This window comes from Pseudorca crassidens, chromosome 4, assembly GCF_039906515.1.
Source record: "Pseudorca crassidens isolate mPseCra1 chromosome 4, mPseCra1.hap1, whole genome shotgun sequence".
Classification (NCBI taxonomy): Eukaryota; Metazoa; Chordata; class Mammalia; order Artiodactyla; family Delphinidae; genus Pseudorca; species Pseudorca crassidens.
In genome coordinates, this window is record NC_090299.1 from 142,207,803 (window position 1) to 142,233,964 (window position 26,162).

Below are 26,162 nucleotides of genomic sequence, written 5' to 3' on the forward strand. Positions count from 1 at the left end.
CTTTTAAAAGTGTTCTTCTTAGGTCAAACTTCTCTCTTGTTTTTTTAAAAACTTTATCAGTGTTTCAATATTCTTTAGCCACTGGTTTTCAGTGAAGGTTGAAACCCTGAAGTTCCACAGAATCCTTGATAACAGGTCTCCTTATCCTACATGAAATGAAAAAATACATGATTTGATGATTAAGGGTTCATTCTAAACAGAATCAAAGGGAATTATATATCACATTTTTATATTTGGGCACAAATTTTATATCTTTTAACAATCATATTAAGTTACTTGCTCTTGCTTCTAACCCTTTGTTCTCCAGAGGTCTTGCCATGCTGTCTGAATAGAATATCCTTTCCACTATTTGTCTCTTGATCCATATTTGTGCCTTTATCAAACATCAATTTAAAATAAATTTTCTTCATCAAGACCACTTGAATGGTTCTACTCTACACTGATCATTCCATTATTCCATTTCTCTTAGCATTGATTTTTTGTTACATTAATTTGTACCTGTTTCCATGTCATCTTTGCATGTGTTGTTATATCTTTTCATCTGCATTTTGTTCCCCTATTATATTGCAAATTCTCTGAGAATGAGGACAATGTCCTTAACTTCATTTGCATATCTCCATGACATCCAGTAGAGAATGCCATTTGAAGGCAGCACTCAATTAAATCACATTTTCACTGACAGAATCATGTCTAGCTTTGGAAAATATGGTTTATGAGGCACTAAGTATATATACTTTTGTTATATATACTTTTTTCTTAAGAATTCTTTAGGAAACATACATATACAGTATTATGTAGAAGATACATGCTGAGTGGCTTCAAAAAAACTTACCACCCAATGTACTGACTTATAATTTTTAAAAGTTCAGATGGCAGATAACAAAATATCATATATATATGCAGGTTGGACAAATAATATTAATCCATTCCAATAATATCCAAAATAAACAAACAACAAAATTTTATCATATGTTCTTTCTCTCCATAGTTTAAAAAGTAGTCAGCCTGGGGCTTCCCTGGTGGCGCAGTGGTGGAGAGTCCGCCTGCCGATGCAGGGGACACAGGTTCGTGCCCCGGTCTGGAAGGATCCCACATGCCGTGGAGCGGCTGGGCCCGTGAGCCATGGCCGCTGAGCCTGTGCGTCCAGAGCCTGTGCTCCGCAACGGGAGAGGCCACAACAGTGAGAGGCCCGTGTACAACAACAACAACAACAAAAAGTAGTCAGCCTGAATTTATATATTTACGTTAAAAATGTATGTTGAGAATGGTAAAATTTCTAACAGACTTTGGCTTTCTATAGTATCCAGAATGTATATGACCTCTTTAGCTTGGTTTTTTACACACTTGCCTCAAACTCCTTTTTCAATCTCATCAAAATTGTATCAAACGCGCAGTTCCAGAATTCTGCTTTTGGCTCCGTAAACACAGAATCTTAAAATGTTAAAGCTGGAAGAGTTCGTTAAGTTCCAAAAATTCCCAAATATTCCAGAGCAATAGAATCAGGAAAGAATTCATAAAACTGAAGATCCCAGGCCCTATTCCCAGCAGTTGTCACTTATGAGGTAGGGCCTAGAAATCTATCATTTTAACAGGCACCCTACTTATTCCTAATGTATTGACAAATCAATGATTTAGTCTAGTTTCTTCATTATAGATATAAATAAATGAAGACATTATACATATATAAGTATGTGTGTATGCATATGGATGTATTGTAAATGTCATGCTGCTCCTCAGATGTAAGTAAATTCTAATTTTTCTTTTATTTTTTATTGAAGTATAGTTGAATTACAATGTCGTGTTAATTACTTCTGTACAGCAAAGTGACTCAGTTATACATATATATACATTCTTTTTCATATTCTTTTCCATTATGTTTTATCACAGGATATTGACTATATTTCGCTGTGCTATATATAGTAGGACCTTGTTGTTTACCCATTCTATATATACCAGTTTACATCTGCTAATCGCAAACTCCTAATCCAGCCCTCTCCCACCCTCCTACCCCTAGGCAACCAGCAGTCTATTCTCTATGTCCCTGGTGAATTCTAATTCTTAATCCCTCCCTGCTTCCATCCCCTGTCCCATGGCACACTTCCACCTATATCCCTTGGGCAGTTCCATCTTCAAGGCTTTGCCCACACTCTTTCCCATCTGCTGTGGCCTCTCTTTTCCTTTCGGCCAAATCAGTCTTTATGGTACATATCTATCAAGATGCCTTCAGCATCTCACATTCATACAGTTATCTTTCTTCACTAAATTCTTGTTGAACCATTTATCTGACACTGAATCAGATACTGCTGGCATGAAGATTATTTATGGATAATAGTGAATTCTACTCTGGCTTGTGTTCCCATCAAGCCTATTAGAAATTCTATCTTGGGAAAAATTTTACCACCGTGGGGCGGGGGGGGGGGGGGAACCTTATTAATGGCAACAAATCCATATGCATTTTGGGAAAGTGTTTTAACTATCAGCAAACCACATCAATGATCTGACATAGTCTGAAAGTATCATGATATCTCAGTTTCTCAGAAAAGAGATTCTCAAATTTTAATGCACAGATGAATCACTTGCAGTTGGAATCTCTTAGTATGGTCCAGTGGTATTTTAATCTACACATATTATTCTATTACTTAGCTTTTGATTTGATTTTATCTCTCATTCAACTGGAAATCTCACAAAGTATTCTGTCTTCGCCGTATCCTCCATAGCATCTGTGTATCATATACGTAACAAATGATTCATAAATAATTGAATTGAATAATTGAATTTGTTAAGACTGCTACCTAACTTTCTGATTTTAAAATCTCTTGTTAAGACACTTAAAGCAGAAGTTTAACTGGAAGAAATCTGAGCTGCACCGTAGAAAATCCTTTCTCCTTTGTTTAAGCCAAAAGTAAAAGGTAAGAAAAAGGTAAAAGATGTCATTCTCAAAAAGAAAACCCCAGAATATGTAAAGAGTGGGTCTTCTTTTGCCAGCATCAACTTTAGTTCACATAATTATTTATAATTAGTTCACATAATTATTTATATGAAACTTGCAAATTAAATTATTTATTTATTTACAAAATCAGCTGTGCTAGATTTTAGAATTTAGAAATAATTCTCACCCATGAAGGATTAATAACTGTTGGACTAAATGTTCTTGTCCCAACTGGCTTTATTATTTATTTATTTGGCTGAACTGGGTCTTAGCTGCGGCATGCAGGATCCAGTTCCCTGACCAGGGATCAAACCCGGGACCCCTGCATTGGGAGCATGGAGTCTTAACCACTGGACCACCAGGGAAGTCCCACCAACTGGCTTTAGAATTTAACTAAAAAATCAGACAGGCCTGTCTCTCAAGGAAGAGCTGCTATAAAATCAGTTGCAAAGGACACTTTCCCTATTGTCATGTTGCTAATCAGTTTGTTTTATACAAGCATCTGAATGCCATGTGTGACTCTCTAAGGTTTAATGGATCACCAAAGTAGTAAATTGTGTGTTCTATCTGACAAGGATGCAGGGTTTTAAACCTATTGTAGTAGATAGTAGAGGACACTTAGTGGACTTCAGACCCTCATTCCTATGCCTCTCTTTGCAGTAAATATTTCTGGAGATGCACAGACTTTTTCAGGTCTCTAGGACTCATTTAGGCCAGTAACTGTCATAAGTTTTACCAGGAATTCCTTCTTTTGGATTAAGGCTCAAAGATTCATTTGCTATAATCACAAAACCTTAATCTTCCCAGTTCATGCATATATGGCTGTATTAGTGTAACGTTAGTCCATTTATGAATATTCTTCATATCATTTGAAATATGCATATAGAGAAAAAGCAGCCAGTAAAGTGACAGCTGTATATTAAAAAGAATTTTTTTTTGCTGTGGCTCCTCCTTAAATGGGAAGGAGGAATAAAATGTTTTTTTATTATCAGGAGACATCTATTTTTCAATTTAGGACTTCTTTCCCTTGCTTATAGTCATTTTATTAATTACTATGACAATATCTCTGAGATATAGGTTGGTATTGTTATCTTAATTTTATGGTTACTGCATTTAATCTATTTTATGCTTATCTCTGGTCTCTAGTTTATGGCAATGTGCATCCTGGCAAAAGAGTCTGAAACTTTCCCACATTTCTGTGATATAACCCACGTACTTTGTCCCATATTTGAGAATAGCTCCATCCTATGAACCACACCCATCTTTGTAGGTATGCTGATTTTCACTTCTAGGTGTGAAGTTATATCACATATTTATTACCTCTAGTAAACATTAGCATGAGGCTGTGATTGAAAGTGTCCCAAGTGGGATTTCATTTTCAGTATTCAACAATGAGGAGAGTCCTTGCATGCATGCCTTGTTCTATTAGACTTTCAGTCTTGTGCCCTCCCCCCTCCCCTATTTTCTTTCATTCTCTGACAAAGAAATTCTCACTTGTTCATAAATGAATCTGATGTTCTTAGATGCAGGGAGGAGCAGAAGAGGAAGGGTAGAAAACCTGAGAGGCCACATGGAAGAGGTTCAGGGCACCGACTCTGAAGTCAGCTGGCCTGAATAGTATGGGGCTCTGCCCTTAATAGCTGGGTATTTTGAGAAAGTTACTTTACCTTGGTGTGCCTCAGTTTCTCTATCTTTAAAATGGGAATAAAGCCAGAATTTGCCTTACAGAGTTTTTCTAAGGATTAAGTAGATAAGTATTTGTAAAGCACTTAGAAGGATGCCTAGCACAGAGAGTGATATATAAATAGATAAACAACAGGTGTTCTGGGTGATTGAAATTGACAATAACTGATTACAGTTTTAGGACTTTGCACTACCTTAAGAATTTGAATCATTTCAATATACAAATTTGTATAGAAAAATCAAAGTTTCTATATTATATATATATTTCTTTCCTTTGTTGCTACAGGCCATTAATTAGGCAATGGAAAAGAGATCATAACAGTAGATGGTTACATTGGAATGGTTACTACAAGAGACAAATACTCTTCTTGGCCTGAGTTCACTAAGTTCATCTTGTAAGTAGACATGGAAATAATACTTATTACTTCCTGTAGGAATCTCCTGGGCAATTCTACAAGATCCTTTGCCTGGAAATTTCTGTGAATAAATAGCTAACAATTTGCTAATGAGTGAGTCATAATATATATTAGTCGTTTTTACCTACACAAGGAGAATACCCTTTTCCAAAAACTCCCTCTTCCTTAAGGTGTGGCAAGGCCTGAAACATTCACACAAACATTTGAATAGCACTCTCTATCTTCCAGACATTTTACAACCATTTGAAGTAAGTTTGCAAACCAGCAAATCTCTAGGAATTTATTTTATGAATAAAAATACCATGCCTGACATTATATCAGAGAGTGTGCACTACTTATTTCATCTTCTGATTATAGCACTGTGTATTCTTTGCCCTAAAATGTCATTTGTGTGGGGAAAAAACCTATGGTTAAATTTAAATCTCCAATGAAAAAGGCATGGCAATGAAGCAAACAAAGTTAGAAATAAAATTTTTTAATAGTCAAAGGCAAAAATATTGTATTCTGATTCATAAAAAATGTATTTTAGAAGTGTAAATTTCAGTTCCTCTCTTGGCAAAGTCTGTTTTATCCCTACTGCTTCATTTTCTATAAGCATGGTCCTCAAAATACTACAAATGGTAAAGGCATCTGACTGGGTACTGTTTTTGGACTTTTAAAACAGGCATTTAAATATTTTTCTGTAATGTGACTTCGTGGAACTGTCGTAATAAAATCCTTTTCAATTATAGGCTTACACATTTATGCTCAATGAAGAGAAAGACAACTAATATCATCAAATTTATGTTTTACATTTCTTTGTAGTGCTTTGAAAGACAGAATATATGTCTTGTATAAATGTATGATATATGAATATCTTCACTAATTTAGTATAGATCTCATAAGCTGGGGCATAATATCACTTAGCCAGTCCATTAAAGATATCAGTTACACTATAACAGTAAATAATCTTGATTCTACCTGCCTCAGTTTAGCCCTCAGAGATCAAAAGCTTAGTGATCCATCTGTTAAAAACATACACATTAAAGGAGATTACATGAAGGATTGGACTACTGTCACGAAGCAGGTCAGAGAAATTCCATAATGGCAGAGCATTAGACTGAACTACCAAGGTTATCAACCCCCTGCTGCTTTTCGACCCTAGTTCATGGGCAACTAAACCAAAGTTAGGTATCTCAAGACCATCAGGTAAAGACCTAGGAACTTACTGGGAACAAGTCCAATTTCGGATAGCTGGAAAATCAACACACTCTCAGAGAAGCCCAACAGGACCTACGATTTTTGTGAAAGAATCTAGAAGTCTAATTTCCTAGTGGCAATTTAAAAAAATGCCTACATGTATCCCAAGTTTATATTTGAGGCTCAAACCTGCATTCAAACACTCAAAGTGCATAGAGGCTGCAGTGAAACCTCGTAAATTATAAGCAGATGGTATTTTATGAAAACACAACTTTTTATTTGGGTGATAGAAAATATAGGTAATACAAAATATAAATAAAGGTCCTCATAAGCCTCAGGAGGTTAGTTGCCTGCTGGAATACACTATGCAAAGGTAACTTATACATAACAGTAAGAGTGTTCAGTGTAGATTTTTGTTAAATTTTATGACATATGAGACAATTTTGATAATTTTTCTATGACAACCACAAAATTTACTGGAAAAAAAGATGGCCTGTGGATATCTAAAGTGCTCATCTTTTCATCCAAATAAGCAATTTAAATCTAAATCCATGAAAATGTGTGATATTATTTTAATAAATATATTGTGAAATATCAGTATATTTCTTTAATCAAAATGGTGAGAGTGGTTTTCCCCAAATTGAAGATACATTAATTACAACTGTAAAGTTAACTTGCTGTTCTATTTAACTATCCATGTCACAAAACTAAATATTATTAGAGTATGAAAACTTTTTCAGAAGAAAATCATCTTTGTTGATGTGAGATTTAACTGCTGAAATTTAAGAACTCAAATCACTAGGTGTGTTTTATACCACCAAGCTACAGTTGCTGTCCGTGTCATCCCCTGCAGCAATGTTCTAGGCAGTCCAGATGGCTAGCACAACTATTAACAAGTACATGCAAAAAATTGTGAGATGAAGTAAAACTGAATAATTGGGACAATTGATTTATGTGTGAAAAGTCACACAAGGAATTTTATTACATTATTTCAATTAAATAATTGTATGGTGAATTTTATTTCCAGCTGTAAAAGTCATTGAATGATTGTAATTGTGAAGTTAGATTAAGGAACATAAAAACTCACAGTCTTCCAGAGATAATTTTTTTTTTTAGATCTTAGGCTGATAAATAAGCTCTAATTTTCATAGTTATACAGGTATATATTCATTGATATAAATAGAAAGTGAGATTAAGCATACAGTTCTATGTAATGAGGAGTTACATATATTCAGATAGTTTGTGCCAGTTTTATTGAATACCACCTGTTAAATAAGAAATCTGAATAGATTGATATACATATAATCAGAAGTCCTAGGACATTAGGAAAAGAGAACAGGACTTAGAAAGCAGAGGGATTGAGGGCTTGGATCTGCTCACTTACTTGGAATTAAAGCTTGAGCCAATTATTTAGCCTCTTAAGCCTGAGTTTCTTTATCATGGAAATCTGGGGAGTGGGCTTCCTGACCTTTAAATTCCATCCAGCTCTACAGTTTTATCATTCTATTCACCTCCTATTTTATATTTGTATCTGTCTACATGATCTTTAAAATTACCTCCAGCTTTATAATTCTGTTTACTTTCTGTTTCATATTTGTATCTCATTAAGAGGAGAGGATAGGGATAGGAGAAATAATGTTAGGTGAAGAGGCCGCCGTAAAGAAAGATAACGCTCGGAATGCACCTAACTATGCTGGCCTGGACAGATTTCTTCCTAGATTGAAGAACTATTATGAATGATCTTTGAGTAAGAGAAGAAAACATACATGAGGCCAGGCAAGTAGTCTTTTTCTTTTTTCTCAGGGGAAAGAAGGTGGATGTCAGATACAGATGGAGACACTTGTTCAAGATCTGGGAGACCAGGATGCCTGCCTTTCCTGCCCTCAGGGCCATAAGCCAAGTGGAATCCTTTCTATAAATTCTTTCCCATCTTTAATCTGGGGCTCAGGAGGGTTTTTGTTACTTGTAGCTAAAAACATTTGGCCAAAGAATTCTAGCAGCAAAGTGGATGAACAACAAGAATAGCTCTTTTACAACTAATAGACACAGGGAAATAAATTCTACCTCACCAAAGAGTAAAAACGTGCAATGGAAACAATGAGAATTCCGTCTTTTGTTCACCAGACTGGCAAAAATTTAAATGTTATATCCAGATTTTGCAGGAGAGAGGGAAATAGGTCTGTGGTTGGGTTTTTTACCACGAGCAATATGCATGGAAATTAGGCAACATTTATCAAAACATAAATCGTCCGTTCATATGAATGTAACCAAATAATATACAGTGTTCTATGACTGACTTTTTCACTTAGCATAATATTTTCAAGGTTCATTTATGATCTGGTGTGTATCAGTACTTCAGTCCTTCTGGTGGCCAAATAATATTTCATTGTATGGACATACCACATTTGTTCATCCATTCATCAGTTGACAGACATTTGGGTCATTTCCATCTTTTGACTATTCTGAAAAATGCTGCTATAAACACTCATATACAAGTTTCTGTGTGAACATGTATTTTCATTTTCTTGGGTGTATACTTAGAAGTAAAATTGCTGGTCATATGGCAGCTCTATGTTTAATCATTTGAGGAACTGCCAGACTGTATTTTGAAGCAGCTGTACCATTTTACATTCCCGCAAGTAGGGTATGAGGGTTCTGACTTTTCCATTCCTCATCAAAACTTATTATTATTGGACATTTTGATTCTAGCCATCCTAGTATGTGGGAAGTAGTATCTCATTGTGGTATTGATTTGCATTTCCCTGATGACTAATGATGCCCAGCATCTTTTTGTGTGCTTATCAGATATTTGTATATATTCCTTGAAGAAATGTCTATTCAAATCCTTTGTCCATTTTTAAATGTCTTTTTATCATTGAATTTTAAGAGTTCTTTATATATTTTGAGTACAAGTCCCTTATCAGTTATCTGATTTACAAATATTTTCTACCATTCTGTTGGCTGTCTTTTCACTTTCTTGGTGATGTCCCTTGAAACACAAAAGTTGCATTTTGCTGATGTCCAATTTATCTATCTTTAACTTAGTTGCTTATACTTTTAGTGTCATATCTAAGAATTCTTTGCCAAATCCAAGGTCATGAAGTTTTACCCCTATGTTTTCTTCTAAGAGTTTTAGCTCTTACATTTAGGTCTTTGACCCACTTTAGTTAATTTTTGTATAGGACGTGAGGTAAGGATACAATTTTATCCTTTTGCATGTGGCTACCTAATTGTTTCAGCACCACTTGCCAAAAAGACCTTGCTGAACTCATCTAATGGTACTAAGAGGGTTTTTTTGTTCATTTTTAATGGCTTTCTTAGAATTTTATATATACAGGATGATGTCATTTGCAAGCTGATATAGTTTTACTTCTTCCTTTTCAATCTGGATGACTTTTATTTGTTTTTCTTGCCTAATTACAAGAAAAACAATTGGATAGAATTGCAATTCAATCCAATTGTCCAATTGGATAGAACCGCCAGTAAAATGTTGAATAGAAGTGATGAAAGTGAACATCCTTGTCTTTTTCCTGATCTTAGGGGAAAGCATTCTAGTCTTTCACCAGTAAATGTGATGTTAGCTAGAGGTATTTCATAGATGCCCTTTATTAGATTGAGGAAGTTTCTTTCTATTCTTAGTTTTCTGAGAGTTTTTATCATGAATGGGTCTTGGATTTTGTCAAATGTATTTGCGCCACCAATAAAGGTGATCACGTGGTTCTTGTCCTTTATTCTAGTATTACAGTATGCTACCTTGATTGACTTTTGTATGTTAAGCTAACTTTGCATTGCTAAGATAAATCCACTTGGTCACGGTGTGTAATACTTCTTATATGTTGCTGGATTCAGTTTTCAAGCTTTTTTTTTATTAAGGATTTTTGCATCTATATTCATAACAGGTATTGGTCTGTAGTTTTCTTTTCTTGTGATGCCTTGGCCTGGTTTTGGTATCAGGGTAATACTGGCAACATAGAATGAGTTCAGAAGTATTCCCTCCTCTTCTATATTTCGGAAGACTTGTGAAGTATTTGTGTTAATTCTTCCTTAAGTGTTGGTAGAATTCACCAGTGAAGCTATCTGAGTCAGGCTTTTCTTTATAGGAAGTTTTTAAATTACTTATTTAATCTCTGAATATAGATATATTCAGATATCATACTTCTTTCTGAGTCAATTATTTTTTAACATCTTTATAGGAGTATAATTGCTTTACAATGGTGTGTTAGTTTCTGCTTTGTAACAAAGTAAATCAGCAATACATATGCATATGTTCCCATATCTCTTCCCTCTTGTGTCCCCTCCCTCCCACCCTCCCTATCCCACCCCTCTAGGTGGTCACAAAGCACCGAGCTGATCTTCCTGTGCTATGCGTCTGCTTCCCACTAGCTATCTGTTTTACATTTGATAGTGTTTATATGTCCATACCACTCTCTCACTTTGTCCCAGCTTACCCTTCCCCCTCCTACTGTCCTCAAGTCCATTCTCTAGTAGGTCTGTGTCTTTATTCCCATCCTGCCCCTAGGTTCTTCAAGACATTATTTTTTTTTTAAGATTCCATATATATGTGTTAGCATACGGTATTTGTTTTTCTCTTCTGACTTACTTCACTCTGTATGACAGTCTCTAGATTCATTCACATCTCTACAAATGACCCAATTTTCTTCCTTTTTATGACTGAGTAATATTCCATTGTATATATGCACCACATCTTTATCCATTCGTCTGTCGATGCACATTTAGGTTACTTCCATGACCTGGCTATCATAAATAGTGTTGCAGTGAACATTGCAGTGCATGTGTCGTTTTGAATTATGGGTTTCTCTGGGTATATGCCCAGCATTGGGATTGCTGGGTCATATGGTAATTCTATTTTTAGTTTTTTAAGGAACCTCCATAGTGGCTGTATCAACTTACATTCCCACCAACAGTGTAAGAGGGTTCCCTTTTCTCCACACCCTCTCCAGCATTTGTTGTTTGTAGATTTTCTGATGATGCCCATTCTAACTGGTAGTGAGGTGATACCTCATTGTAGTTTTGATTTGCATTTCTCTAATAATTAGTGATGTTGAGCAGCTATTCATGTGCTTCTTGGCCATCTGTATGTCTTCTTTGGAGAAATGTCTATTTAGGTCTTCTGCCCATTTTTGGATTGGGTTGTTTGTTTTTTTAATATTGAGCTGCATGAATTGTTTATATATTTTGGAAATTAATCCTTTGTCTCTTGATTTGTTTGCAAATATTTTCTCCCATTCTGAGGGCTGTCTTTTCATCTTGTTTGTAGTTTCCTTTGCTTTGCAAAAGCTTTTAAGTTTCATTAGGTCCCATTTGTTTATTTTTGTTTTTATTTCCATTACTCTAGAAGGTGGATCAAAAAAGATATTACCATGATTTATGTCAAAGAATGTTCTTCCTATGTTTTCCTCTAAGAGTTTTACAGTGTCTGGTCTTACATTTAGGTCTCGAATCCATTTTGAGTTTATTTTTGTGTGTGGTGGTAGGGAGTGTTCTAATGTCATTCTTTTACATGTAGCTGTCCAGTTTTCCCAGCACCACTTACTGAAGAGATTGTCATTTCTCCATTGTATATCCTTGCCTCCATTGTCATAGATTAGTTGACCATAGGTGCGTGAGTTTATCTCTGGGCTTTCTATCCTGTCCCATTGATCTATATTTCTGTTTTTGTGCCAGTACCATATTCTCTTGATTACTGTAGCTTTGTAGTATAGTCTGAAGTCAGGGAGTCTGGTTCCTCCAGCTCCATTTTTTTGCTCAAGACTGCTTTGGCTATTCAGGGTCTTTTGTGTCTCCATACAAATTTTGAGATTTTTTGTTCTAGTTCTGTAAAAAATGCCATTGGTAATTTGATATGGATTGCATTGAATCTGTAGATAGCTTTGGGTAGTATAGTCATTTTCACAATATTGATTCTTCCAATCCAAGAACATGGTATATCTCTCCATTTGTTGGTATCATCTTTAATTTCTTTCATCAGTGTCTTATAGTTTTCTGCATACAGGTCTTTTGTCTCCCTAGGTAGGTTTTTTCCTAGTTATTTTGTTCTTTTTGTTGCAGTGGTAAATGGGAGTGTTTCCTTAATTTCTCTTTCAGATTTTTCATCATTATTGTATAGGAATGCAAGTGATTTCTGTGCATTAATTTTATATCCTGCAACTTTACCAGATTCATTGATTAGCTCTAGTAGTTTTCTGGTGGCATCATTAGGATTCTCTATGTATAGTGTCATGTCATCTGCAAACAGTGACGGTTTTACTTCTTCTTTTTGAATTTGTATTCCTTTTATTTCTTTTTCTTCTCTGAATGCCGTGGCTAGGACTTCCAAAACTATGTTGAATAATAGTGGTGAGAGTGGACATCCTTGTCTCGTTCCTGATCTTAGAGGAAATGCTTTCAGTTTTTCACCATTGAGAATGATGTTTGCTGTGGGTTTGTCGTATATGCCCTTTATTATGTTGAGATAGGTTGCCTCTATGCCCCCTTTCTGGAGAGTTTTTATCATAAATCGGTGCTGAATTTTGTCAAAAGCTTTTTCTGCATCTATTGAGATGATCATATGGTTTTTATTCTTCAATTTGTTAATATGGTGTATCACATTGATTGATGTACGTATATTGAAGAATCCTTGCATCCCTGGGATAAATCCCACTTCCTCATAGTGTATGATCCTTTTAATGTGTTTTTGGATTCTGTTTGCTAGTATTTTGTTGAGGAATTTTGCATCTGCATTCATCAGTGGTATTGGTATATAGTTTTCTCTTTTTATGACATCTCTGTCTGGTTTTGGTAACAGGGTGATGGTGGCCTCATAGAATGCATTTGGGAATGTTCCTTCCTCTGCAAATTTTTGGAAGAGTTTGAGAAGGATAGGTGTTAGCTCTTCTCTAAATGTTTGATAGAGTTCACCTGTGAAGCCATCTGGTCCTCGACTTCTGTTTGTTGGAAGATTTTTAATCACCATTTCAATTTCATTACTTGTGATTGGTCTGTTCATATTTTCTATTTCTTCCTGGTTCAGGCTTGGAAGTTTATACCTTCCTAAGAATTTGTCCATTTCTTCCAGATTGTCCATTTTATTGGCATAGAGTTGCTTGTAGTAGTCTCTTAGGGTGCTTTGTATTTCTGAGGTGTCTGTTGTAACCTCTCCTTTTTCATTTCTAATTTTATTGGTTTGAGTCCTCTCCCTGTTTTTCTTGATGAGTCTGGCTAATGGTTTATCAATTTTGTTTATCTTCTCAAAGAACCAGCTTTTAGTTTTATTGACCTTTGCTATTGTTTTCTTTGTTTCTATTTCATTTGTTTCTGACCTGATCTTTATGATTTCTTTCCTTCTGCTAACTTTGGGTTTTGTTTGTTCTTCTTTCTCTAGTTCCTTTAGGTGTAAGGTTAGGTTGTTTATTTGAGATTTTTCTTGTTTCTTGAGGTAGGCTTGTATTGCTATAAACTTCCCTCTTAGAACTGCTTTTGCTGCATCCCATAGGTTTTGGATCGTCATGTTTTCATTGTCATTTGTCTCTAGGTATTTTTTGATTTCCTCTTTGATTTCTTCGGTGATCTCTTGGTTATTTAGTAACGTATTGTTTAGCCTCCATGTGTTTGTTTTTTACGTTTTTTTCCCTGTAATTGATTTCTAATCTCATAGCATTGTGGTCAGAAAAGATGCTTGATATGATGTCAATTTTCTTAAATTTACTGAGGCTTGATTTGTGACGCAAGATGTAATCTATCCTGGAGAATGTTCCGTGCACACTTGAGAAGAAAGTGTAATCTGCTGTTTTTGGATGGAATTTCCTGTAAATATCAATTAAATCTGTCTGGTCTATTGTGTCATTTAAAGCTTGTGTTTCCTTATTAATTTTCTGTTTGGATGATCTGTCCATTGGTTTAAGTGAGGGGTTAAAGTCGCCCACTATTTACTGTGTTACTGTCAATTTCCTCTTTTATAGCTGTTAGCAGTTGCCTTATGTATTGAGGTGCTTCTATGTTGGGTGCATATATATTTATAATTGTTATATCTTCTTCTTGGATTGATCCCTTGATCATTATGTAGTGTCCTTCCTTGTCTCTTGTAACATTCTTTATTTTAAAGTCTATTTTATCTGATATGAGTATTGCTACTCCAGCTTACTTTTGATTTCCATTTGCATGGAATATTTTTTTCCATCCCCTCACTTTCAGTCTGTATGCGACCCTAGGTCTTAAGTGGGTCTCTTGTAGACAGCATATATATGGGTCTTGTTTGTGTATTCATTCAGCGAGCCTGTCTTTTGGTTGGAGCATTTAATCCATTCATGTTTAAGGTAATTATTGATATGTATGTTCCATTTACTTAATTGTTTTGGGTTTTTTTTTTTTTTTGCGGTTCGCGGGCCTCTCACTGTTGTGGCCTCTCCCATTGTGGAGCACAAGCTCCAGACACGCAGGCTCAGCGGCCATGGCTCACGGGCCCAGCCGCTCCGCGGCATGTGGGATCTTCCCGGACTGGGGCACGAACCCACGTCCCCTGGATCAGCAGGCGGACTCTCAACCACTGCACCACCAGGGAAGCCTTGGGGTTTTATCTTGTTCCTTCATCTGGTACATAGCCCTCTGCTTTTTCATCTTGTCTGTCTTTCTATGAATGTGGTTTTTGTTCCACAGGCTGCAGGATTGTAGTTCTTCTTGCTTCTGCTGTCTGCCTTCTGCTGGATGAGGCTATCTAAGAGTCTTGTGCAAGTTTCCTGATGGGAGGGACTGGTGGTGGGTAGAGCTGGCTGTTGCTCTTGTGGGCAGAGCTCAGTAAAACTTTAATCTGCTTGTCTGCTGATGGGTGGGGCTGGGTTCTCTCCCTGTTGTTTGTTTGTCCTGAGGCACCCAACACTGGAGCCTACCTGGGCTCTTTGATGGGGCTAATGGTGCACTCCGGAAGGGCTCATGTCAAGGAGTACTTCCCAGAACTTCTGGTGCCAGTGTCCTTGTCCCCATGGTGAGCCACAGCCACCCCCCACCTCTGCAGGAGACCCTCCAACACTAGCTGGTAGGTCTGGTTCAGTCTTCTCTGGGGTCACTGCTCCTTCCCCTGGGTCCCAGTGTGCACACTACTTTGTGTGTGCCCTCCAAGAGTGGAGTCTCTGTTTCTCCCAGTCCTGTTGAAGTCCCCCAGTCAAATCCCACTAGCCTTCGAAGTCTGATTCTCTGGGAATTCCTCCTCCTGTTGCTGGACCCCCGGGTTGGGAAGCCTGATGTGGGGCTCAGAACCTTCACTCCAGTGGATGGACTACTGTGGTATAAGTGTTCTCCAGTTGGTGAGTCACCCACCCATTGTTTATGGGATTTGATTTTATTGTGATGGTGCCCCTCCTACCCTCTCATTGTGGCTTCTCCTTTGTCTTTGGATGTGGGGTATCTTTTTTGGGGAGTTCTTCCTGTTAATGATTGTTCAGCATTTAGTTGTGATCCTGGTGCTTTTGCAAGAGGGAGTGAGAGCACGTCCTTCTACTCCGCCATCTCAAACCAATCTCTACTGCACTGATTTTGAGAAGTCCATACACTTAACTATTCCTTGGATCTCCTTTTCCTTAGTCCCCCAATGTCATCCTTTCCAAGTCCCTGATCATCTGATGAAACCATCCACCACTGTCCATGAACTAATGTGGATGTATAACTCTAGCCAACTCTCCTAGGTAGGGTGGACAGCCAAATGTAACCCTGAAAATTTCTTCTCATCAGAAATATTTCTTTCCCTATGTACTTCAGGGCCTCCTGCTTCTAGTATGTATCTTCAAATCATATAAAACCATTCATAACCCATAGTTTAACCTATTTCTTCCTTATCCGCTGGTCATGATGAAGTCTCATAAGACCATAGGTGTGGATTAAAGGAGAAATAACAGTGCACCAGGAATGGAAGTTCTGGTAGTGTGAGCATCTGCTTATGAAGCCTAATTGTGTCTCCAGGATCTGTGCAAGTCCCTTCTTTCATGTATCACTATCACTCAAGACGATATATTACTGTGCATGCCTACCTTTATGGCTTCGTGGATTAGCTATCCCCACATTTATGATGGGTGTATCTGATTGCAAGGTCACTTTGCTGTCTCATGGCAGTTCACCAGATATAAGATATTTCTATGAATTTCTATTTTGGTACAAATATGTAGATACAGAGGTTTCCAATTGGACTTTCTATTATAACACTTCACATTCCATAGGTCTGGTAGCCAGCGTAGATTCTGTGAATTGCCCAGTAACTTAGAAAGTGTTCCCTAGACTACAGAGCCTGAAGGAAGCAGGAGAAAGGGAAAAGGGAGTGAGTCAGGAAGGAAGGGAGAGCAAATACAGAGGAGAGTGTTACCCCAGCCACAGATTCTGCTGCTTCTGCTATTCTGCCTCTTCTTAATTTGGAACCAATTTCAAAGTAACAGAAAATTTGCAAGACTGGAATAAGGGCCTCCCCCGCCATTAGCTGAGAGTAAATTGCCAACATAATGCCCATTACCCTTAGGTGCTTTAGTGTGTATTTCCAACAGTCTCCTTCATAACCATGACGTAAACGTCGAAACCAAGAAAATCATTCCAGATGCATTGCTGTCATCTAATCCCAAGACTCCATTCAGTTATGCCAGTTGTGCCAGTTGGTATATCTTTTATAGCAAAAGGATCCAGTCTATCATCTCATGTTGCTGTTAGTTGCCATGTCTCTTTATCCTCTTTCAGTTTGGAGTCGAATTCCCCAGTCTTTCCTTGATTTTCAAGACCATAACATTTTTGAAGATTACAGGCCAGTCATCTTGTAGAAGTTCCCTTAATCTGTGTCTGATGTTTCCTCATGATTACCTTCAGGTTCTACGTCTTTGGTAGGAATGTCACAGAATTGATTCTGTGTTCTTCTCATTGCATCCTATCAAGTGGTGACAATTCTGATTTTTTGCATTATTGGTGAGGTTAACTTTGATCACGTGATCAGGTGGTTACTCTCAGGCTTCTCCACTATTTACTCTGTAATTAATAAGTATTTTGTTGTGAGTTACTTTGAGATAATGTTCCTCATCAAATTGAAAATGTTTCATTGATATATCATTATGGACTCATGAATGTGTTTTATTCAATAGGTTATAATTCATTACTGTTATTTATTTTGTTGCTAAAATCATGCTAGATTTGGCCTGTGTTATGTATATGCCTTCAAGCTGGCTTCTGTGTCTTGGTGAAACGTCATCATTTTTAAGAACTTTCTCACCTTTTGGCAGAATAAGATGTTCTAGGTTCATCTCGTTTTTTCTCAGCCCCAGCCTTGAAACCAGCCATTCTTCCGAAGAGGGCTGATTCCTTATAGTGAAGAGTGATATTTAAAAAGTGTGTGGGCCCTAATTGTCTGTATTGCTATTTGAGGGTTTCAACTCCTAGACTCTCTCAGTGGCCAGAGCTAGAGAACACACACACACACACACACACACACACACATACATATACATATACATGTTCACATCTATATTTATTTCTGTATCTATCTATATAGCTTCAAAGTCATGATTTCACCCCTAGATTTCTAATTTCAGTTGAACACCATGGGGCTTAATCTAGTTTTCTGCCTTTCTGTATTTGTGACTCCCCTCTCTGACAGTGAGGAACGTGGCTCCCATCATCTTTATTTGAGCAGCCTACTCATATGGAGACAATCTTACTTGCTGCTGCTTTCCCCCACCTCCTCATGGGTGGTCTCCTCACTTTGCTTGGCTCCAGGGCTCCACTTCCAGGTGCCACACTCCACTCTGGGCCATCGTGGATTTTCTTCTCTCTCCTCAATCTATCCCCACACCTCCTAGGGTGGACACATATCTTGCTCAGCCCCAAATAATGAGTTTTGGATTGAACTGTTTAGGAAGGGAAGAAAAAGAGGGGAAAGGGGAGGGAATGGGAGAGGAAGAAATGAGAAAGAAAGGGAGAAGGTTGAGAGGTGGGAAAGGACAAATAAAAAAGGGAAGGAGAAAACAGAAGAGGAAGCTGAATGCTACAGCTTCTTTACAGCCCAATAATTACTTGTCCCACTGGACACTGTCAGAGAGGCCATGCAAAACTAATGCTAGACTGAGCACTGTTCTGGAAGAGGAAGAACTCCTTTCTATCCCCTGTCTCCCACTGGGAAAAGTGTCCCCCATGGGGCATTAACTACCATGTGCTTCTGGTTGCATCACCTGACTTTTGCAGGCATTTGCGAGGGGACCCAGAGGCCCCACGGTCTGGGCAGGCCTGTGCACAGCCATGGTGTTCTCTCTCCATTAGGTGGCCCTGCATCTCAGTCTGAAGCAGTGACAATAGCAATGGCAGCAGATGGGCTCAATGACACACAAGCAGCTGCTTCAGCCATTCTGACTGGAAAAGACGTATGTGTGAATCTAGAGTAGTCATTAAAAGGAACTGGTACAGTCCATCCCTTTCCTGAGAGGAAAAGCATACAAATCCAATTCTTCAAGCTAGTGGCCAGATGCAATTTCCCAGAATATTAACAAAGCAAGCTACAGTTCATCTCTTGCAGTTTGTCCCAGAGTTGTAATTATAACCAAATATCTTCTTCCTGCACCACCTATTCTAGATTTCTCTCTTTTCCGATAGCACCTTAGCAGCCTGGATTGCTTGCAGTGGAGTGACCTCCAACTTCAAGTGTTTTGAGCCCTTGGTTACTTTTTCTTAAGGACCAGAGTTTTTGCTGTTGTCCGCTCACAGCTATCTGGTCATGGAAGGATGAAGAGGGCCCACAGCGCCTTCTGTAATTTCCTCATGAATCAACGTTGGTTATGCTATTCTCTGCTTGTTGGCATTCTGGCACGAGGAGTCTGCTATTGCCCACTTGAAGCAGCCACTGAATATGGAAGTGTCAGGAGAAACCCTGGTAAATCGTAATCCTACATCTTGGTTTTCCAGATTTGTATATTGCAGCTCTTGGGGACACAGCATCGTTTATCAGCCATTGGTTCAATGCATATGTGCACCCTGGAGGGCAGAGTCCAAATCCTTCAACATATGTCCCTTAAGCTGGCACCTTATCTGAGCCTTCAACTGCCACCCCTTCATTTTATACAGCTGGCCCATAAAAACCAACCCGTGTGACTTTCCGTGTTCTTTCCTCTTCCGCCTGTTTGCTGTAAAACAACAAAGTGCCTTTAGAAGGCATATGTTAAATGTGGCAAAGCCACACGATGGAAGGAACTGAAAACGTCACATGAAGGAGATCAGTTACCAATTAGGAATATCTATTTTGGGTTTTATATGAGCAATAAATAAACTTGTGTTTTAGTCCTTGTACATTTGGGGCATTATTTATTAAATCTGCTAGTGTTACTAGTAATGCAATGCTCCACTGAGGCCAAAGCTCTGAGCTAAACTCACACCTTTTTAAAACTCCAAATAACAAGTACATGAAAATTAAGCCACAGTGCACCTTAGCTGGTATTTACCTGCTCTCAGACTATACACAACTGATTTCAAAGTTGTAACGTCAAAATATAAAATGGTAGGCCCAGTAATGGGCATAATGTTATTGACAGTTGTAATCACGTAGACTATTCTATGCGGAATTTGCTAAAATTATCGTAACCATCGTAATCCACAGCAGCAGTCGTAGTCACGTGCCCCATCTCAGACTGCTTTGCTGGGACCTGTGCAAAGTGCCTCCTGTCTTTGGGGGTGGGTGTTACTCAGGCGGTCAACACTGACATAGAGAGAAAAGTTGAGTTTCATGTATAATGATGATGTAATACATGCAAAATAAAATAACCTAAATATTGTACATACTGAATTACTCTCCTAAATAGTTTTCGATAGCAACTTTGATTTTGAAGGAACCTGGGGGGAAGTGATTATTCTTCAATACTATTGATTTCTTTATGACTTCGATCAGTGGTCCTCAACTGGTGCAATTTTGCCCCCAGGGGACTTTTTGCAATTCAGTCCAAAATGTCAATAGTGTTGAAGAACTCTAATTTAGGTTATGGCGTTTCAAGCTTCCTTCTTTCATGGGGCTTAATCTGAGGTTAAAATCCAAACCAAAACAAGCCAAAGTAAGATAACTGAAACCACTACAAAGTGGGAGAAATAGAATAAAACTAATAGTCAGTTTGCAGTTATACTGTTCCTGATATCAAAGTGCCACTAAAAAGATGTATCACTCTCCTATGTCTATTACATTATCTGTTAAAGCAGTAAAGCCAACCTCATTTTTATAGTTTTCCTGCGCTCCTATATATTCCTAGTCTTGGTTTGCAGAATGGAACATCAAATACCAGATGTCTCCCAGGTTTGCACATCTTCATTAGCTCCATCATAAAAGTGAGGTGAATGCAGAAATCTGCTCCTAGCAAAGGAACATCTCCAAACATACACATGAATAGAGGCAGTGATCTAAAGGGCAGCGATCGGGGTGATCCACACATGACTCCAGGGGCTGGTAGGAAGAAAGCAGAAACCTCTTGGTGTCCCCCGCAGTCTTGCCAAGCGTTCCCAGCTGTTTTAGAGGGTGTTAGATAACACCTAGAGGCCCCACGTGTCTACGGTTTTGCTTAGAGCTACTCTGGGATTAGAGAAGAGAATTGTGTGAGTGTAAACTCACAGTGGAAGGAGGCACAACGTGTACCTTCTTGCTGCCTTGACATAGACTCTGTTGACTTAAGAGAACCTCACCCTATCCACGCAAACCTGGCAAACATAGGAAACAAAACAGCCTGGCTCACCTGGTGTTTTCCCTTTTTTTTTTTTTTTCCTTCTCCAAGTATATTCAAGTTTGGGGAAGTGGCTTAGACTTGTCCGTCAGGAAAGAAGTTGGCTTTAGCCCTCCTGTTCAGGGCAGTGTAACTGACACAAACAGTTCACACACATGTGGGCAATACAAGTAAGATGGCGCCTCCGAAGGATGTCACTATTTCTCACCATGTAGGCTAGAGGAGAAACATAAAATAAAGTTATTCCTACTTGGAATAATTCTTTAAATACCCAGGGGTTCTGTTTAAAAGCTTGACGTTTATAAATGCGGGTAAACATCACTGACATGGACTAATTACAGGCAAGGCCCATAATAAATTAAAGAAATACTTAGAAGAAAAGTAGTATTCTAACTTTCAAGGACTTACAATAGTTTGTGATAATGCTAATAAAATCCTTCTAAAGAAAGATCCTTCCAGAAAATTGTTTCGGTGTTCTAAGGCATTATTGGCAGCACGCATCTTAATTTAACAAGTTGTGTGTTAAAGTCATACAAATAGTTTGTGGTAATTAAGTAGGTTTAAAATGTCCTCAGATGTGGTATTTTTACTGCTAATTTGCTAACCAAACCCTTTCTTTGTAGATTGGATGAAGGAAATTTTTAGCTCGGATTAAGACAATTGATAAAAATTAGAAATTAGAAGAGTTGTAAATTAACAAGATATATTACATTATGCAAAAGAGAGGTTTCTCTGAAAATAGGATGTTGAACTTGGCAAGTCAGAAGTCCCGGATGACTTTAGGAGAAAGGGAAATGAGCCTACAGTGGACCGAATGGGACTTAAGGGGGAGGACACCCGGGAAGTAAGAGTGAAGTTTTGACATGGAGGAGGCTGAAAATGGAGGCCAGTGTTGGCCGTTGTTTTCTCTGGAGAGGTGAAGCTACACAGACAATTTAAAGTTGATGGAAATTGTAAATTTGGAACAGTCATTCATTGTGGAGAACACAGAATAATGCTGACCGGAGAAATTTAAGTACTGCCAGTTTAGGTCGAAAACCATAAAACCACAACAATAAGAAAGGACCAATGATAGGACATCAAAAACAGAAAATAAAATCATGTTAGCACAGCTGGGACCATTTTGGCAAACGTCTGACTCAAATCTTGTTCTGGTCTGTCCCATTTTAGCGATCTTCCACGTGCGCCTGTGGCTTCCCTCCACTTCAGCACGTTAGGTGAGGTGGGCAGCAGACCCGGGTCTTGTCTTTTAAGAACTAGGTTGTTATGTGCACATTAAACTTGGTAGCCACAGCACTTTTTCGACAAGGCAATTCATTGTGCAAACGCTAAACTTTAAATTAGTTGGTAATATTAATGTTTCACTTGTAGACCATCATAAGGTTTGGGGGAGAAAGGATGGAATAAAATTAGGGAATGATGGACATAGAATTAACCAGGCCACGTGTTTTGTGTTGAACTAAACAATTATTCATCTTAATTCAATCTTGGTCAAAGAGCCACTGTTTTCTTTCCATAATTTAACCACCCATTTAAAATAAGACCTTGTTGGGGCTTCCCCAGTGGTCCAGCCGTTAAGACTCCGTGCTCCCAGTGCAGGGGCCCGGATTTGATCCCTGGTCAGGGAACTAGATCCCACATGCATGCTGCAACTAAGACCCAGCGCAGCCCTATAGATAAATATTTTAAATAAGACCTTGTTGGAGACTTCCCTGGTGGTGCAGTGGTTAAGAATCCACCTGCCAATGCAGGGGACACGGGTTCGAGCCCTGGTCCGGAAGATCACACATGTCACAGAGCAACTAAGCCCGTGCACCACAACTACTGAGTTCATGCGCTTAGAGCCTGTGCTCCACAACAAGAGAAGTCACCGCAGTGAGAAACCTGCGCACCGCAATGAAGAGAAGCCTTCGCTCACCACAACTAGAGAAAGCTGGCGTGCAGCAACAAAGACCCAATGCAGCCAAAAATAAATAAATAAGTAAATAAAAAGACCTTGTTGATTCAAAATCTACTAATTAAGAAAGGTTATGTTAGGTGGTAACAGTATAAATAATGTTAAAGAATGAATATTAAGCTACTTGTGAAAATAAAATATTTTAACACCTCTTCAAGAAGTTAATAGGTCTTTATGGCATGCAAAACTAATGCTAATGGAAAATAATCAAAAGTCCTGTATTCAACTAGAGATAATAACAATACATCTTGTCAGTTTCATCTACTCCAATGTGTTTCACATTAAATATATTGGATTCAATAGTGCAGAAATTCTCAACCATGGCAGCTTCTTGGTATCACCTGTATAGCTTTTAAAACGCTATTCAGCAGAGATTCTAATTTAATTGATTGGACTGGGGCTCACACATTCCTTAGTTTTAAAATCTCCACAGACAATTTTAATGGGTAACTAGGTATGAGAACCACTATGTTAGCACATTGTGAAAGCAAATGACTTGGTCTATAAGCAGCATTTTAAAAATGAAATACAGTATGTATGTAGTAAGGTAATCTTAATTTGTGAAACTTTCACGTTGGTTATGTTTGTGTCAGTGTGTGGACATGAATATTTACTTGGTTGCTATGCAAAATATATTTTTGACCCTGGATTATGCTAATCCAGTCATTGGAACTGGTCTTCTTACTCACAAACTGAGTTAATGACGTTTATGTGAAATTATTTTTCTATTCATAAGGACCTTCCTGGGAAATTAAATTGGCTTGTAGTATGTAGAAGGTAAGAACACAGATACTGGGGCTAAACTATCTGAGTTTGAGTCGCTGATCTGCCACTAACTGGCCTCAGTGACTAGGCAAATTCCTCGATCTCTTTGTGTTTCAGTTTCTTCAGCTGTAAAGTAGAGAAAATAACAGTTGCTACCTGATAGAAGTGTTATTAGGATTAAATGAGTTAATGTTTGTGTAGCATTACAGCAGTACACTATAGTAAGGAATATGTATATATAAATACATTTTAAGTAAATTAGATTAAAAGAGACTGCAAAACAATCTTTATATCTTTAATAAAGACAGCAAAAAAGTCTTTATTCTAGATGACAACATATTTCACAATCAAAAGAACATAGCCAAAGCATGGGATTTATAACCAATAATTCACTGGAGAAGGAGTGCTAAAATCAAACCTAATTTCATATTCAACTGATGGGAAGAATAAATCCTAGAAATATTGACTGAATATGTTCTTAGTTGGTACCTATTTACAAAAACCTTTAAATTTGCTTTATCTTTTATTTTAGCACATTGAATGTTTTCTTATTTAATAATGAAATGATTCTGTCTTTATTTCAATCAAAATGTGATAGGATACGCTGCCTGTTGAATGTCGTGTGAACGTATTGTAATCTTGTACTGCACTGGGTCTCCTAACTGAATGAAGCGTCCCTCAAAGATACTTTGTTCAGAGCTTTTGAGGTTGCAAGTGAAGCACAGAAGTAGGAGCAGTGAGTAAAATTTCAGTTCCTGTAGTCACTTGGGTAGATTTCAGTTTTGGATTTGGGAAATTATAGGCTCCATGATAAATATTTCAGGCTGCCGACTACAATGAAAAGTAATTAAAGCAGCTATGACAACAGGTGCTGTATGGGGGAAATGGTGCCTTTTATCATGAGGTTATGGGTGCATGTGCTAAACGTGCTCATCATTTTCTCTTTTCTATTATTCACCGAATACCCCGGGGAGATTATTCTATTGCCAGCATTTATAGGATATAATGAAACCACATTAAATATGTATCTGATTGCTACCAACTGTGTAGAAAGCTTATGCTAACTATGGTTACGTACGGCGAGTTAGGCTCAGACCCAGTGAAGTTCAACTTCACCGGGACTTCTTTGTGCTTGACCCATGGGCCTTCACTGTTTCATTGACCTTTAGTTCAAGCATCAGATACCTTTTTATTTGTTTGCTTGTTAAATGAAAAGTTTAAGAGGGTTGTAATGAGATATATACTGCTTTAAGACTATGTGTTCCCATATAGGGAACTCCTTAACATATGGCATATGAACAGCTACAATGGAAAATGATTTTAATCTTATCAGCTTTAATTATATATTTCTTTGGAATATTGAGCGCTGTATTTCACAACTCATCTGATTTTAACTTTGTCCAACTCGTAGGCTTCTCCTTAAAAACAAAAAGGAAAGGTGTATTAAATAATATAGTGGTTCAATTTTAGTTAATAAGGAATTATGTCCATATTAAATGTCTAAAATGAAGCCATGAGTAAGAGAATGTTTTGTAAAATAAAATGTTCAACAAATGAGTTATGATAATGCTTCTTTTCTTTTTTAATACTTATTTTATCTGTTTCTTTGGTTGTGCTGGGTCTTAGTTGCGGCAGGCAGGCTCCTTAGTTGTGGCGTGCAAACTCTTAATTGCGGCATGCGTGTGGGATCTAGTTCCCTGAGCAGGGATCGAACCTGGGCCCGCTGCGCTGAAAGCGCAGAGTCTTAGCCACTGTGCCACCAGGGAAGTCCCAATAATGCTTCTTTAAAACTTTCTTTTCTTAAAGCTTAATGAAAAGTTTTTAATCTTTTACTTTCTACTTGTATAGGAGATGATTATAATTGAATGGTAATCAAACTGCTGCCTTAAATGTAGAAGTAACTTTTATGTATATATTATCCCTTTTTATTATAACATTTCCTTTCTACAAGGAGACACATTCTTGCAAGGTTATATGGATTCAGGAGTCATTTCTGTGTATATATAGATCAGTACTTGTTCGTAGATGGCAACTTTATGGTCTACAGTTAGGTTTACTGACCTCAGAAGAAAAAAAATCAAACCTAATGAGGCATAGTAATATTCAATTATTTAACTACAAGTCTAATGCAATAAATTTAAAGGTTAAATGTGTTGAATTTGCATACACTATTGACATCCTTATAATGTTTCAAATAAATTTGCTGTCAAAGTACCTGAGAGCTTTGGAAATATCATATTGAATTTCATGAGAAACTATTTCTTCTGTGCATTGTAGCTTTATGAATATAGGAAAATAAGTATCTCTAAAACTTTATGAAAAAGAGAATTTGAATATATTCTGAGTTTTAAATAATTTATTTAAACAAATGTTTACAGTACCTACTCCATGCCTGGCACAACCAGGCTGAATAAGTCACTATTATAGATCCAAACGCTTAGAAATGTGCTTTTCTTTCAGAGTGAGGGAGGTTTCAGGAACCATCTCCCCAGCTCTCTCTAGTGTTTAGAATTATTGATCTAAAAAGC

The 26,162-nt window shown here is 37.6% G+C and overlaps 1 long non-coding RNA gene across 2 annotated transcripts in view; it reads left to right on the forward strand.

Annotated features, from left to right (window-relative positions):
* Positions 1-26,162, forward strand: part of LOC137224031 (uncharacterized) — a 216,414-nt gene that overhangs the window by 173,841 nt on the left and 16,411 nt on the right. For both annotated transcript variants that reach the window (XR_010943191.1, XR_010943190.1), the window contains exons 5-7: positions 2,825-2,909; positions 4,076-4,199; positions 4,899-5,007. This is a non-coding gene — a long non-coding RNA (uncharacterized lncRNA). The remainder of the gene's footprint in view (positions 1-2,824; positions 2,910-4,075; positions 4,200-4,898; positions 5,008-26,162) is intronic.